The sequence below is a fragment of the Epinephelus fuscoguttatus genome, linkage group LG1, assembly GCF_011397635.1.
Source record: "Epinephelus fuscoguttatus linkage group LG1, E.fuscoguttatus.final_Chr_v1".
In the NCBI taxonomy this organism is placed as follows: Eukaryota; Metazoa; Chordata; class Actinopteri; order Perciformes; family Serranidae; genus Epinephelus; species Epinephelus fuscoguttatus.
In genome coordinates, this window is record NC_064752.1 from 10,444,691 (window position 1) to 10,460,771 (window position 16,081).

At 40.5% G+C, this 16,081-nt stretch overlaps 1 protein-coding gene across 8 annotated transcripts in view; it reads left to right on the top strand.

The window, feature by feature from the left end:
* LOC125891356 (plasma membrane calcium-transporting ATPase 1-like) overlaps positions 1-16,081 on the top strand; it is a 148,402-nt gene that overhangs the window by 38,085 nt on the left and 94,236 nt on the right. Inside the window, exon 1 of one of the 8 annotated variants that reach the window (XM_049580791.1) lies at positions 7,136-7,229. The exons of the other annotated variants lie outside the window; for them this stretch is intronic. The gene's annotated coding sequence lies outside the window, so the exon portion shown is untranslated. Of the gene's footprint in view, positions 1-7,135; positions 7,230-16,081 lie in introns of those variants that run through there. 8 annotated transcript variants of the gene reach the window in all.

Genomic DNA, 16,081 nt, shown 5'->3' on the forward strand with positions numbered 1-16,081 from the left:
CTGTTCATTTAGGAAGCACAAGTGATTGTGGATCAGTTTCAGCTGCTTTGGTGCAAATCAATGTGACAACAGGTGCAATGGAAAGGCAACAGCAAGACAATCCCCCACAAAGGGAATGGTTTTACATCTGGTTTCCACAGACAGTTGCTCTCTCCTTATCCTTCCTGTGTCCTTGTCACTACTGGTAGCGTGAGGTGGTACCTGCAGCCCAATCAGGTTGCACAGGTAGTCCAACTCCTCTAGCATGGCACATCCATACGTGCGATCGCAAGATGGTTTTCTGTGTCTCCCAGCACAGTCTCAAGAGCATGGAGGAGATACCAAGAGACTGGCCATTACACGAGGAGAGCTGGACGGGGCCGTAATTTGTTCATCAAGATCTGATGTGGGATTTAAGTGTCCTCTAATTTTTTTGAGCAGTGTATATCAAGTCATACATCATGTCAGACAGAAGATGTTTGAACTTGTGTTTATTTGTCAAGAACGTTAAACTGTTTTACAGAAAGGCTTCAATGCTTTTAAAAATGGATTCTTGTACTTAAATTAAATCAAAGTTGTGTTTATTAAGTTATGGCGTTGACGCATGTAGTCTTGTGCCCTCAAAAAAAATGTCCTGCTGCAGGCCAAGTTGCCTTGCCCCTAATATTACGAAATTCCAAGCTTGGTCCCGGAGATGAGTTGTGGATTGACGTGGATTTGAGTTTCGTGTGTTTGCATGCATGTGTGTGTGTGTATGTGTTTGTGTGATTGTGCGTGTGATGCTTCAGTCCACTGTGAGTCCAGACCTCTGCCTCTCCATCTCTCTGCAGTGTGGGGATTTCCTTTTTCCACCCTGGTCACATGACTGCAGATATGGGTGTGGTCTCCTGCATTCCTGGCCTCTCTCGCTCTCTTGTTACTCTGTCTGGCATGCTGCGACACTCTCTCACTCTCTCTCACACACACACACACACACACACACACACACACACACCATCGTCTAGACCAAACACACACACTGGCTCAGTGTCGGCTGTTTGACGTGCCCTGCATGTAGAAATGTCTCTGTGAAGCCACTGTGACATGATTCAATGGGATTGTGTGAGTGTGTATGTGTGTGTGTGTATGTGATCTGTTGCTTGGTGCAACAAGAAAAAAAGTTCCTCTCTGTATGGAGGGTGTGGCCAGCAGCGAGTTTGCATAGTGGGATTGTGTGTGTGTGTGTGTGTGTGTGTGTGTGTGTGTGTGTGTGTGTGTGTGTGTGAGGAGGAGGGAGGTGCAGGCTGCTGCTTTAGTATGCAGAGCAGGTGTGTCTGCAGAGGCAGAGAGCAGAGAGGAGGAAGAGGAGGGAGGATAACAGCAGCTGAACAGAGGGGACGGTCTGATGGAAGATAATGAAGAATCAAACCTTTTTCATGAACTGAAGCTGCTCCATGTTTTCACAGTCAATAATTTTTGTATATTTATGCTGTTTGAACAGAAACATGTCGGTGGCTGCAGCTGGGCTGTGATTTTTGTGTTTAGAAAAGTGTTGGTGATCAAATATTCTGAAGTTGGTGCATAGGACTAGAGAAGTACTGTTGAATGTGAACTGTCCTGAAGCTGCAGCTCATTCAGAGTGAATGAAGCGGTGACAGCTTCAGTGTCCTGCCAGTTTGAGGGAGGAGGTGGGACTGACCTCTCATTCAGGGAATGTTGTTTGTTCATATTCATGTTTTGTAACTGCATGACGAAACAATACGAGCAGCTGTCGGAGGAGGGGCACTGAGTGTGAAGACAGTGACAGAGATCAGTGACAGTGAAGTGTTTGATAAGTGCCTGTATAATTTACAACTTTGTAGAACGCTGCTGTTAGCCACACAGTTTATATTTACAACTATACCCACACAGTTTCCTGCCCCCACCTCCAGTTTATGGCCGCACCACATGGGTAGATTCCCCCAGACAACCTGAGGCCTGACTGTAGCTTAACTCAAACTAGCTAAACACTGTTATGCATATTACTTTCAAAAAAATATACACTACTATTGAGTTATTGATTACTATTTTGGTCTACAAGTTCAAGTTCGGGCATGAATACTAGAATTCTGGATTTGAATGTCAGTATGAATTCAGCGTATAGTGTGCAAGGTTCCTACAGATCCTTAAAAAGTCCTAAAAAGCATTCAGTTAATCTAAAAGTGAGGCTATATAGTCTCAAATCAGTCTTTAAAAAAAAAATTTAATCTACTTTTTCTACACTGCACTGTAAAGTGACGTCGCTATGAACGCTTGGCTGCCACAAGCCAGTTATCTCTGTGGTAACTTTTCTGACACTCCTGTTTAAAACCCAAAAAGTCAGAGGGATCGTGAGGCCCTGCTTTCGCGGTCTGTGTATACTGAAAATCCAAATCATGTAAGCTACTGCCCTTCTACTCCATGGGGCAAACAACACTCATTATTTGTGTCCGACTGGGATGCTTAGTGTAGAGGATGCACTGTCTGCTAGCTAGCTGTCACTGTACCCTGGAAGACATGGCTGCATAGATGCTCCCTCTAGACAAGTGCAAATTCAGTGAAAACTAGCTGTTTATCCAAGAAATGCATACAAGGCAATGTGTACAAGGCATGGCGTTTTTTTAATGCAAAAAGCTTTTCAAATTTAGTATGTTGGTCGTTGAGCCAGTGGAATCCCACATGCAAATAGCCAATAGCCACATCCCAAATAGCCAAGAAACTCGCCAGCAGTCGCCTGATGTTTCCCAGTTCTGTTCTACCCTCGTCTTCACCACGAGACAAAAAGTTCTGTTTTACTGTCATCATAAACATTTGGGTAACATTTTCCTTTCATCTAAATTTCAGTGTTTTGTTGTGTCATTCTGAGTGACATTAAAAAAGCCTTTAAACGTCTGAAATCTAACTTGTCTTTTGCTGTAGGAACCCTTAAGTTGTAACTCTGTTATAGCTCTGGGAAAAAAAAAATCCATATAACAAAAATGATGGAACTGTGCAGCCACAGATAACATTAAACATTTTCAGTCTGACATCCCTCGAGGTAAAGTTACAGGCAGAATGGTGACCAGGCATGAGAGTGATATTTGCAAGTATTTCTACAAAATTAGCAAACTGAATGTGCAGTGCAACCTATGTAATGTTAAACTTGTGTAGCATAGCTAATCTCTACACTCTGGGCAGTGCAGAATGATAAGCTAACTACTGCCCGCAATTTCGCTTGGGTGTTTGTTTCAGACCCTGTTCTTATTTATATCTAATTTTTGTGAGTAATCAAATATGGAAATTACTTCAAATGCCCATCTCTAACAAGTTCACTGAAAAAACGATAAAATCTGCAAACAGTAAGCTTCCGAAGTGCTCACACCTCCATAAAATAATGACTCCATGTCAATGTTAACTTGACCATCATCCATCACAGCTTTTTCCTGAGCCTTTCACTACATCCTACAGCCTTTATCAGCCAATGGAACTGGCTCAGTTTTTATCAAGCCTGATGGGAACCCCTGTCTCTGCAGAAGGATGTTCCCTGGTGTCGGAACTGAATGTCCTCCTTAATCTTTCTCCGGTCGTTCACTGACTCCTGATCCATGCATGACCTTTGACGTCTCAGCAGTCGATGTTCTGACTGGTGTCAGTCTGGTGTTCACAGCTGATGTTTCGGGTGTTCATTCAGTCTCTCATTAAGCGTCCTTGCTTTTTAACTGGTGTAATGTTACCGACAGCTGTCACATGTAATGTCATCAGAGCTGAAATGATGAGCTGATTGACTGATTAGAAGTAATCTGCAACTAATTTAATCTATGTTATGTCACTGTGAAGTGAATGTCGTTGGGTCAGACAGACTTCCGGATTGTTGGTTGGACAAAATAAGATGTCACGTTTGACTCTGGGAAACTGATGGACATTACGTGCTTTTTTTGGACACTCCTACTGCAACATATTCTTAAAGGTTCAATGTGTAGGATTTAGGGGGATATATTGGCAGTAATGGAATATAATATGAGAAGTAAGTATGTTTTCATTAGTGTAGAATCACCTGAAAACAAGAATAGTTGTGTTTTCCTTACCTTAGCCTAACCCTTACCTTGTTACCTTAGGGAGTCTGCCATGTTTCTACAGTAGCCCAGAACAGACAAACCCAACACTAAATCTAGAAACGGCCACTCATGTTTTTCCGTCGGCCATCAAAGTTAGCAGCCCCTCTGCGTTGTTTCAGAGAGGAAGAGACCTCTGTGGATCATTCAGCTCCCTGTTAAAACCTCCAAAACAAGAACACTGAAGGAATTATAACTGGGAGAAGTTTCAGCTGGTTGCAATCTGTAATCCTCACTGCTAGACACGATTAAATCTGACTTAATATTACACACAGGACCTTTAACTCATACTGTCTTCTGCATAAAAGTAACACGTCACATTTCAAATATTTCAGAATGTAGTATATTAAAGTTAGCATCATCATGAACAGCTGATTGACACTGTCCTCATGACACTTTAAATGAGAATTTTGGCCCCTTTAACAAAAGCAAATAGCCTTTTTCCAATTATTTAAATGAAATGTCTTCCATGTAAACAACTCTGCTCAGTGTGCTGTGTTAATATACATCTGATTCCCTAATAATAACAACATGTTGGATGTGATGTTAGTTAGTGTGAGTCATTCTGCTTCTTGGTTTTGTTTAGTTTAACCAAATGTAATCCTGACAAGTGCGCCGCGTGCTCTGCCAAAACACACATCATGTCCTCACTGAGGCGGATTATTTTTGAAAACTGTTTACATGTGAAACAGTGTGCGCACATTTCTATGTTTTCAGGTGTTTTTATCAAAAGGTCTCTATCCAAACGTAAACAATAAAACAATAGAAATAAATCTCTTCTTCCTCCTTCGACCTTTTCCACCAGCCTCTGCTCCTCATTTATAGCAGAGTATGGAAGGAAAATCCAATGACAATAAACATCCACAAGTCATAAACATGGGAATCTTTCCATCTCTGCATGAGATGAGCGCAGCATGGGACAGGATGCCTGTGGCTTTTGTTGTATAACAACACATACAAATGATTTCGAATCATTTTAGCATAAATTAAAAATCCTCTGAAGAAAGAAAAAGTGCACAGACAGACCCAGACACTCACAGTCCAAGGTTACACTCTGTCCCCTCTGCCAGTTCACCCCCACACACATAAATCAGTTTGTTCCGCTTGGCCTTTTTAGTAATAACACACACACACACACGCTCACACGCTCACAGGCTTATTGTATCTCTCACTCACATATAAGCTGAGTGGCTGGCATCATGGTGGCTGCAGCATAATTTCATCTGGAGTCAATAACAAACAGATAAGATGGACAAAGAACAGACACACTGTCTCTCTCTCACACACACACACACACACACACTGTGGCTGCCCTTATGGCTGCATAGATGCTCCCTCTATATATAGAGACCGCTGAAGTTCTGACATCACTTCCTGTCTAGCTTCTGTAACTCAATACAGTCTTTTATTGAGGCTTTCTTTCTGTGGTCTTTGCGGAAAAGTGAAACTTGTCCTCATCATGTGGCATCTGCAGTGTTGTTCCCCTTCACTAATGAACCACAGAGTTACACAGAAGTACTCTGAGTACTTTGTTTCAGACCGGGGATTTATTTAACTCAGAAATGTCTCAGCTATGACAGACTTTCATATGTGTAAATTGGTTGCTTCAGTAGGAAACATGTGTAGCACACTCCAATCAAACGCAATCAGCCGAGTAAACAGGAACTCACTGTGTCATGAGCTGTAACATAACGTCAGATGACAGCTATGGGTCAAACAAAATGTTAAACTCACCCTACAGGTCTGTCGGAATGTATGCACGAGTTTGTTTTATTCCCCTGCGTAGATGCACAGATATAAATGTATTTCAGCTGCACATTTTTAACAGTATGATAGTATAGCAACAGTATGATACACTACTCCGCAGCGCTCAGTTTGAAACGCTGTAGGGCAGGCAGGAGGAATGGTGGATGTGTCCAGCAAACATAGAACTTTCACCCAGGAGCCTGCTGTTTGCTTCTGGCACGAATGTTGAGCCAAACCATGATGTTTTTTCTAAACCTAACAATGTGTGTTTGTTGCAGAAGGAAATAAACATGTATACGAGATGTTTTACCAGCCTTAGAAGTTTATTTTGAAGAGACACAATGCACGTACCAGGTGCAAACATGGCATCCCAGAACATTAAGGCAAACAGGATACCTAGTGTGTCATATGTAGACTTCAAAAGTCCACGATATGTGATGATATGAGAATATGTTGGTGTCAGTATAAGCAGTAGGTAGTTAGAGTCAGATGGAATTATTAAAAAACTGCACCTGACTGAAGTAATTTCATCATATAGTCCATTTTCCCCATTATAATGTAATATTTACACATCTGTGTGATTACCAGACAGAATTTCCGGTCAGGTTTATTGACCTTGATGAACACTGCTACTCTTTCAATCTAAACCAGCCATGTATCATAAAGCTAGTTCTGTTCTCTGCAGTCAGCACTTCCACCGGTCAGTCGGTAGCTGTAAAAATTTGGTAATCAATAATCTCTAAGTGAGAACTACTTTGTGTAATGCAACCTGTTAAATTTAGTGACGTGTGAACAGCTTAGTATACTCAGTGAGGGATGGCTGCAGTCCAATCAGACTTGCATTCACTGTTTTTATGGAGAGACGGCTTGTTTGAAGTTGTAATTAGTGTGGTGAATGTCCAACCATCACCATCAATCACCTCCACCTGCACCTGTCCTGTCACCTGTCTCTGCTTCACCTCATCTTTCTTTCTGGTTAGCACTGTCGCCTCACAGCAATCTGCTAGCATGTCTTGCTTCCTTCGATTTATAATGGAAGAGTGTTGATATAATTCTGATTTTAGTCATTATGATCTGTTCTAATTATAACAACAAATTTTGACCTATACTACTTCAAAAGTTTTGGACCCAAATGCCGAATAATTAAATTAATGAAACTTCTATTTAGTCAGTGTCTCCACAGTGTTGCATGCCAGGGGAGAATACTGTTGGAACCTTGATTTTGAGTTTGTTTTCCAGTCCAAAAATGCAAAAAAAGTGACCCTTGATCATTATTGACCCACAACAGTGAAATTGGGCTTTAAATATTTATCTTGTCTGGGTTTTTTTTTATTGGGCGCTCTGCAGTCTGCTTGAACAGGTTTAAACTGTATTTTGTCAGTCCATAGTATGTACAGCTGATTTTTTTGTCCATAGGTATGTACAGTTCCAGTAATGCTAACCCTAGACTAACTGCTATTTCTGTTGTAGAGTTAACTACTAACTACTAGCTTGTAATAGACATTATTGTGCACTTGACACTGAAACTAGAACTTGCTCTTTTTTAAATCTGTACACATCGTGATGCTGAGCTTCCAGTTTATTTTACCAGTGTTTGATGATTTCTTTTACTATTACTGAACTGTTGCTCAGTGTGATCTTTGTCTCTTTCTGCTCTTTTAATTGTCAGTTGAACCTTTGCACAGCGTTTTGGTCTCCATGTACAAAACAATCCTTCATGCAAAATAATCTATCTAATCATCTATTTGTAAAAAGGATTTTGTGTAACCTAAAAACATCAAAGACCATTCAAACATATAGAGCAGATCCACCGAACTGACTTCAGAGGACTACAAAGGCCCCCTGCTGCCTCGCCTGACTTTGCCATGTCTCAGTCAAAAAGTTGTGTATGACCACACTGCAAAGACTACAGCCGACGGCCAACCAGTACGTATGTTCTGCTCCTGCGTGAGAGGAAGTAACTCTCCACATCAGCAGACAGCAGAAGTCTGGAATCGTCATTCAAAAAGGGAAACCAGATGACCGTCCTGACGCTAGTTAGCCAGTTGGCATATTAGCAACATGAACCAATGTTGAAAGAACAAAGTATATTTAGTGTGCGCCAGTGAACAATAACACAAACCGTCACTAAACGTTTCTGCTTAAGAGCTCAGTGGCTTAAAAAGAATAATCTTAGCTTATGTAACTATTTGTTTTGATCTCACTCCCTCTTGACTTTAGCTTTTTGTTTACTTATCTCACTTTTGTTTCTCTTCTCGTGCACTGAGCTGAACTGCCAATTGGAGTGACTTTATTTACAGAGCGGCTCTGCCGTTGCCCAGGCCAATTCAACATGCTGAAACAGCCAAAAAAACAAGTTAATGGGAATCAACGAAAGGCAACGGTGCAGGAAAACACTGCACTGACGGCCCAACATTGACCATTGGCTTGGTGTTTCAGGGCCTTTGGACATCTGGGTGGACCCAATCAAGATTTAGTGGCAGGAGATTCTAATTTTTTTAACAGTAGTGTACTTGATAAAATATACAACAAAATGTAGTTTGATTCTCATCTCATCTACCTGATGTAACTGCAGTCACATGATCAGCACCTGGCCAATAACATGAATGCTAATCATAGTTTCAACATGTACTCACTCTGCCTTTATTTTAAGATAAGAGTTTACTGTAATTCAAGATAGCTTCATCCAGGATTAACAATAGAGCATAAACAGGAATGTTTCAGCCTGACAGCAGCGTGTTGGCCTTAATTGAAAAACAGAGCCCTTATCTGTGTGACTGTATTGCCCCTCGATAATATCACCATCATCTGTGGTGTTTACAGGATTAGAAACGCTTTTTACTCTGACAGGTAGAGAGCTGAAGGATTCAAAATGAAAAACAATTAAAACAGGAAGCAGCGTCTTCAGTCTGAGATGAAGATAAGTTGTGTCTCTGCCTGTATTGTGTCGTGCCTGTACAAATCATTTCCCTTCTCTCCCTCATGAACACACATTATATCTTATATCTAATGCTACGTGTCAGGCAGAGTGCTAATTGACAGTGTGGCAGAGCTGGTGGAGCCTCTGTGTGTGTGTGTGTGTGTGTGTGTGTGTGTGTGTGTGTGTGTGTGTGTGTGTGTGTTATCAGTGTGTGTACGTATTAGTCTGCATTAATCAAACACTTGCTCGTTAAAGCCTAACAGCCCTTTACACACTGGGCCACATGACAGACAAGGGAAAAGTAAGTGTGTGTGTGTGTGTGTGTGTGTGTGTGTGTATTATCTGTGTGTGTCAGCAGGTGTGTCATTAAGGTCTAAAGATAGGAATGTTCACCTTTGGACACAGGTGGGTGTGGTGGTGTAGTTAATAAACTATAAAGGCGTGTGTGTGTCTTACACTTGTGTAACTCCACCTAAAATCTGCTAATTGCGTCAGTCTTTCTTTCATAATTTTTTCCAACTGCTTCTGCTGCTGCTCAGTAAGGATCAAAATTTCATGCTGTGATTACTGTGGCCAAAAATGTCATGATAAACTATATTATCACGATGAAATACTACTAAAATATAGTGACAACCTTTGCTTCTCAGAGGACAAGAAGTGGTTCTGAACACTGTCAATCTTTATTGACATGCAACAGAGTCAAAAACTCAGTGTGAAAATACAGCTGGGGTCATGAAGTGTAATAGCCAATGACAATAAGTCACCATGTTCTGACCAAACACATCATAGACAGAAACAAAAAGAAAGTGACATTTGCGTAATGGAACATAAAAAAAGAAAACTACGAACTACTCTGTCCAACATGATGGAAAATGTGGGTGTCGCTACAATATAGTGAGTTGTGTTTTGAAACTTTGTTGGATGTCATCACATGTCATGTGATTTGTCACAGTGGAAAGTGTTGCATTTTTTCCATTGTAGTTACTCTGGCAATAAAATGACAGTGAAGAGACACTGAGATATGAACTAACATCAAATGCACTGTAAAGCTACTAAAGCAGACTGGTTATTCAAAAGTGACCTATCATGGTCTTCCTTTTTTTTTTTGTCGCATATATTGTTATAGTTTCGGATATTCATATTTAACGTGGCCAAAGTTTCATATAATGAGATAGCCTTTAGACCGTTCTGAATGCTCTGTTTTCCACCCTTTTTCTACTTTTGAGACAAGCTGACGTCAGATCGTGACGATTTCTATATGCGTCATCTGTTCCAGGCACGCTACTGCAAGTGTTAACATTACGTAGCATACACTGCTACATGTAGCTACATGCTAACATCAGGGGAACATGTGATCTTGGTCGCTGGTGATGTTAATTTCTCCCAGATTTCAAACAGAGCTGTACAATATTAAAAACAAATTATGATAAAAATGTTTTGACAGATATTGAAATTGCAACATTTCTATGGAAATTGTAGTTTTTGTATTTATTTTTCACAAAACGAAATCAAACAAAATAAAATAATGATGACTTTTTGATTTTCACTGGGTTTAGTACCAAACAAGCATGCTCCCTTATGTCTGGATGTGATTTATAAACATGATCAGGCTATCTCTGCAGCTCCACCTTTCATTTATAATGGTATACTCTGACACGTTTTATTGATAGAAGAAATTGCAGCACCAGTGATTTGGATATTGCATTGGCCATATTGCAATTCTGATAATATTTTATTTAATTGTGCAGCCCAAGTTTCAGACCATATTCCTCTTGGAACATGTCCAGTTGTGTTTAGAGTGTTTTATTGGTGATCTTTTACAGTGGAAAGTGCTGCTTTTTTCCATGAGTCATCCTGGCAATAAAATGACAGTAAGGAGACACTTAGATATGGAAGACATGGAAACGCTGACCAGTCAGAGCAGACTGGGCTTTATCAGGAGGAGCACTAAGAGAGCCTTATCAGACAGAGGGTAAATACAGATAGTGACATTCAAGCATGTAAACATGTTCTTGTAGAAACCCAAAATACAAATGTGAACCTGAGAATTTGCGTAGTAGGTCCTCTTTGAGACAGTAATGACTTAAAATGAAGTTTTAAATCTGATTCTCTTAAATTCTAAGTGACTCTGTCTATTCTGATTTCTTTTGAGTGTTCATTGCTGTTAAAGAACCAGAAAATCCCGCACACATGACCTCATCAGATAAAGTTAATGAATTGCATTTCAGTATGCAGAATTTGTTGCTTCTGTCACGGTCAGTTTACAATCTGATCCACTCATCTATAAGACTGTTTGTCTATAAGAACATTGTAGTAAGTGTTTCCTGCCTGGTATTAATAAGTTAAAAGGCTCGACATTAAAACATACCAGCAATGGACCGCAGCACAGTAACACTCAGCTCTTACAAGCCACCAGCACCACTCACTCGTCTCCACACCATCTCTGCGTTACTACTAACAAGTACCACAGCCTGAGACTAATGCTGACCCCTGAGGAGTGATGTAATGTCATGTCATGTCACTGTCAGTCACGTAAAATGCATGTCCTCTCTATCAAAGTTACGGCTATGTCCGTTATTTATACAGTCCATGGTCTCACTTCGTAGCTCACCCCTCAGGAGTCTGGTTCCCTGGTCCTGCAGTGACCGCTGTGTCTTTGTTTGAATGGTGAAAAGGCGCTCTGCTGTGTCTGATTGGAAAACAATGGCTAATGAAGGCAGGAGCGCTGTGTTGTGTTCAAGGTACCCTAATGATGGTAACAGAAATTGTTGGTGGTACTGTTTCCATCAGTAACAGTAAAACTGGTATACTGACGCATTTCTAATTCATGGTGCCATCCCTGCCTTTTACAAGCATTTTCTTCCACTGCTGACGAACAGACAAATATATACAGCAACCGACATTTTTTTTTTTCCAAATGACAATAAGCCAGTTCAGTCAGACAACTCAGGTTTAAATGTTTATTTCAACAGCAGAACGTAGTTAGAGTTTGGCGTCTAGACTCCGGCCTCATCACTTCCCGCAGAGATATTAGGAAATGATGATTAAATCTTTTCCTCCCTTAACCAGAGCCTGCAGGTGGATGCTGGAGTGGAGGTGGGGCTGAAAGAGCGAGCAGCGGTACTGATGCAGGGCAGCAGCCGCACAGACAATGCAAAGGGAGAGCTGGGAAGATTTTGCAGCTTAAGCTCCAAATTTGGAGGGTGTGTTTTGTAGATGACACATGGGGAGTGATGCATGACGTGTATGTATGAATCAGTGCAGCTCGAGTTGACTGCCTGAACTAGCTCGCAGGCATCACTCCATTTGTGGAAGAAGTATTCAGATCTTTTACTTATGTAAAAGTAGCGATACTGAAGTAAAAAAATATTGCTACAAAGTCCTGCATTCAAAATCTTACTGAAGTACATATGCTAAAGTATTAGCATCAAAAAAATACTCAAAGGACCTACTAAAAAATACTAAAAGTACTGATTTTGCAGAATGACTCATTTCAATTCAATCATATATATTCTACTGGATAATAATTATCAGTGCATTAATTTGTTCATCACTTTAATGTTGCAGCTGGTAAAGGTTTGTAAAAGCTGGTGTGTTTCTTACTGTAACTATAATATACCAAAGCCTTCAAAAAAAAAAAAGAAAGTACAATATTTGCCTCCAAAATGCAGTGCAGTAGAAGTATGAAGTAGCATGAAATGAAAATACTCAAGTACAAGTACCCTAAAATTGTACTTAAGTACAGTGACTGAGTAAAAATATATAGATGTATCACACCACTGACAATAAGCCAGTGTTTTCTTTACAAACACTCGCTGGGTCACTTCTTTATGCAGTCGACAATGTGATAGTTTTGTTTATATGGTGACATTTGGAACAGTGGGTTTTTCTCAGTTTATGACTCCGTGTTTCATAAAGTGAGAAAAAGAAAAAATAAAGAGTGAGAGAGTTTTCATCCAAAAAAGGGGAGACAAATCACAGTTCGAAAACCAGCCAGAAAACTGTTTTATTTTTCTTTTAATTCATATGACAAGAGATGAAACGGCTGTTTAGCTTCATGTATAATTATTATCATTAACACAATACTTTTATTATTTTTATTAATGATAAGCAAACTGATTCTGCTGCTTTAATGTGAATTGTATCATTCATGTAGAATTATGTACCTGTTTGGTCTGTTTTAATGAAATACTCGTACACTCCCTCTTCTTAGTGCCTGTATAATTAGGCAATCTCATTATCTATAATTAACACGTTCCATCACAATGACATCACCAGCTATTTGTGTAATAATGTACAACAAACATTAATGTGCTGAGGTCTGTGGGCAGCTTATTTCATTTTATTTCTCTGTTGTCTCATTGTAATAATGACTCGGCTTCTGGTGGATGAACAGACGGATCATTAATGAACACAGGGAGAGGGCACACAGACACACAGACACACACACACACACACACACACACACACACACACACACTGATAGAGTACTTATTTTAAACCTGATATGGGGAACATTAAAAAAGAGACAGTTTGAAATAGAAAGTAACAGAGGAGGTTAGAGGTTAACAGGCTGAGAGACAAATTAGACATTGGGTTCCTTGTTGTGTTTTAATAGCTCTGACAGGAAGCAACAGTAAATAAAGAACAACACGATTACTGTTGTCGTCTTGTGGCCTCTTAAAGCTGCCTAAATCAAAACTGACACTATTAATCCTCTATCAGTCTAATATACCAGATTTTCACTGGAAACACAAACATGGATGTGCTAAATGCGACGTTCAGCCCCTGAGTTAATGTCTTGTTTATTGTGTCTGTTTAATGAAGAGTTAATGAGTCCTGACTCCAGTTCCTGATTTAGTTCCGGGGTTTAGTTCCTGAGGGACCGATAGAGAACCCTCGTGCAGACACCACAGCGTCTCTGAGGTTCAAACGGATACAGTGGAACAAACCAACAGAACCCTGTAGCGTTCACAGTGACAGTCCCGGATGTTTTGACGCCCTTGGCGAAGTCTTACTCCGTGCCCCCGCTGAATTAATTAGGCTGCTCAGATATGCAGTAAATGTGCATTTACATCTTCTTTGACATGTTTTGTGAAAATTAGTTTTATACTATTAAAAACAGTTTGAAGTTGTGAATGCATATCTTCTTTGTATGAATGAATAATGAATGGAGTGTCAGTGTTACAAGGTAATAACAACCATGTTGAGAGGAAATACTGAACCTTAGTTCTGTCAAAAAATGTAAAACCAAAAAGAAAAATAGAGCTAATAAAAATGGGTTTTGCTGCTTTAAGTGTTCAGTAATTTTTCTTATTTATATTCAGGATAATAATCCCCATAGTTTTGAAACTACAGGAAGTAAAGAGTAATAGATACCCAGAATGTATACAAGTACTGAGTTCTGTTGTGGGTGGAGTGATTTCAGGCAAGTAGTAAAAGCAAAATTTTTTCCACAGACGACATTATGCTGTGTTTACACTATGGATGTATTAAGAGACGTGGATACAGTATTGGCGACAGGGCCCTGTTCATTTCTATAGAAGTTGCTCAGTGGCGCATGAAGCCAGACAGCTCTGTTTGCATGATATTAACTGACCTAGATGATCTGTGCTGCTTCAGCAATATTGGGCCCATAGAGCAGGTGCACTACACACCTACAGCTGCCGAGCACAGTTGAGTATAGCCAGGCAGCCAACTTCCGACTTCTGGTTTAGCACTCTGCTAGCTTGAGTGGCGCTAAAATAATTTACTCTTGAAGCTCTTTTTGACTTTCAAAAGTTCTTTCCCAAAGTAAGTCTATGGGAAATAGTATTTCTGGGCCCAGTGGCATCACCTGATGGACCTGAAAATTACAGTACCACTGTTTGGCCACTATGAAAATTGGCTTCAAAGCCCAGCGCACTTCTTGGGCGCCTGGTTCACACTACAAACACAGCAACAGGCTACAAGTCAACTTCAATGGAAGCCGGTGACATGAAGCTACAAACTGATGCCCAACAGCTGTCGATGTGTGACTGGTGTGACGTGCTACAAATTGAAGTTAAGCTGGGCTTAACTGTTTCAGCGGCCCAGTGAAGCTGTAAAGCATCAACCAATTATATGTTTTTGTTTCTAGCTGTGGTACTGTGTTATTTAGCTAGGTTAGCTAAAGTTATTATAGCTTTCTGTGTATTGTGGTGCACACAGGGATGCAATGGGGCGGCAAAATGTAATGTTAAAGTGGGGCTCAAACAGTGATGGCAAAACAACTACACTTGAGCGCTGACTCGGCAAAAATTAAGCTGACCACTAGGCTTGGGCGGTGTCTATTTTTCATACCTTCATACCTGCCTGAAATATCACGATATATGATGGTACGTGTGTGCGGCTCAACCCTTCATTCAGTCCCCACAGAAACAAAACAAAAATCACTGTAACTGTCTTGGTTAGACTTGTTAGTTGTTTAGTTACTTAGTCCACTCTTGCAACCATCACCAACTCTGGTTTGGTTGAAAAAACTTTAAATTCACCCAGTTAGATGTGAAAATATGCTGTTTTCTCTTGCAGTCTCTCATTGCTGTTGCAGGCCTGCTGTTTACAGTCCTGTAACATTATCCCCACCCCTCCTCATTACAGCCTCTGCAGTATGAGTTTAATAGAAAGATGAGTATCTGTATTTTTGATGTTATTGAGAATCACATCCTCAGGATTACTGTAATTCTGTGATACTGCCCAAGCCTCCTGGCCATGCTGTTGCTTTGTCACCAGAAGTGTGAATACAGCATTAGGTGACTGACAGTTGGAGCTCTTCAAGGCTTTGATGGACATTAAAGTGTCCTGGTTGAAACATTAGTACAAAAGATAATGATGCATATGTTGTGAGTGTCGTCGTATTTAAAGCTGTGGGAAAATAATCAGCTAAAACCGAAAATGATGAGCTTCATAGACATGAGTAGTTACGGCAGGGCTGTTGTATTGGACTGCCTTAGGTTGTACAGGTGCATCTCATGAAGGGGCCATTGAGTTTAAGCTCAGAATTCCATCATCCTACTTCACATCATTAAACTTTTCATCTCAGTGATATTGCAGCGATGTCGCTCCCTCTGTGGACGTCCAGGTGCCAAATATTACACAAACAGCTTTTGGCTTCCGAAATATCCTGTCACGTCTGAATAACAAAAAGCCATTACTTTAACTGCTTATAGAGAATTCAGCCATGTTACGTATTCAGTGTTTCCACTTTATGTGCCCTGGATGGCTCTGTGCCCCCCCACCACCACCACCAATGTGAGAACCACTGACCCAGTGCAATTGCCTTTGTCACCAGTACCACAAACCACCACTCAGAAGAACCCAGCACCAACTG